Source organism: Mandrillus leucophaeus, unplaced genomic scaffold, assembly GCF_000951045.1.
Source record: "Mandrillus leucophaeus isolate KB7577 unplaced genomic scaffold, Mleu.le_1.0 Scaffold199, whole genome shotgun sequence".
NCBI classification, from domain to species: domain Eukaryota; kingdom Metazoa; phylum Chordata; class Mammalia; order Primates; family Cercopithecidae; genus Mandrillus; species Mandrillus leucophaeus.
The window spans coordinates 1,273,753-1,274,793 of record NW_012102020.1 but is presented as its reverse complement, the minus strand read 5'-3'; the positions used below and the strand labels follow the sequence as shown (position 1 = coordinate 1,274,793).

General features: G+C 64.3%; 1 pseudogene; it reads left to right on the top strand.

The window, feature by feature from the left end:
* LOC105538794 overlaps positions 1 to 126 on the top strand; it is a 28,852-nt pseudogene extending 28,726 nt beyond the window's left edge.
* The last annotated feature ends 915 nt before the right edge of the window (positions 127 to 1,041 follow it).

The window sequence follows — 1,041 nt, the reverse complement described above, 5'->3', positions numbered from 1 at the left end:
CCGAGCCTCACAGGGATCCAGGCACCGAGCCTCACAGGGATCCAGGCCCTGAGCCTCACAGGGATCCAGGCACCGAGCCTCACAGAGATCCAGGCCCTGTGCCTTACAGAGATCCAGGCACTGTGAAAGTCACTGATCAGACCGGTGGGGACTCTGGCCCGGCTGCCGGCTGTGTAAGGGGAGACGCCTCCCGGTGTCCGGGGCTGCACGCCCTCCCGCTGCCTCCAGGTGGTGCCACGAGGCCAGCCGCCCGGAGCTGATGCTGGTGGCCCGGGGAGCCTCACTTGGGGCTGGAGCTTGCTGACCAACAGGCAAAGGAACAGGCAGGTGCAAGTAAGTAACATAAAATAGAAACTAACTTTATTTCTCTGGAAGAAGCAGGTACCGAATGCTGGGGCAGGTACCGAATGCTGGGGCAGCAACTTTGCCAACAGGCTGGTGGGAAAACGTGGAACCGCACGGGAAGTTGGGTGGAAGAGGAAGCACTGATGTCCCTCCAGGGCGGCTGCCCCTTGGTCTCCTTCCAGCCCTGGGGCCTTGGGCCCTGGTCCCCGCCAGAGAATGGTCTGGCACCCTTTCTCTGCCTCCTGAGCCACCTCAGGCTATTTCCAGGCACAAGATCCTGAGGCCAGCCAAGTCCCATTCAAGTCCATGGTGAGGCCACACGTCACATTCTGCCCGACACCCCAACTGCCTGCCAGGGGCCCCCTGGAAGAAGGCCCAGTCCTAGGAGGTCCTACCGGGTGCTGGTTCGCCTCTCTCTGTGGCCAACACATCCTGCCTGCCCAGGTCCAGTCAGGTTTCCTCCCCGTCTGGTCACCCAGGGCAGGGCCTGGGGGCACTACTCCAGCCACAGGCCCCACGCCGGAGGCAGGTCATACCCAGAGCCTGCTGGGGCAGCCCCCAGGCCTGTCTTCACCGGGCCCCTTCCTGATCTTGGCTGGGGCACCGAACCAAAGTCTGCAGGGACAGCGCTGGTGCGGGAGGGATGGGCAGGGCGGGGCTCCCAGCCTCCCGCAGCCTTGGCCTCGCTCCGTCCCC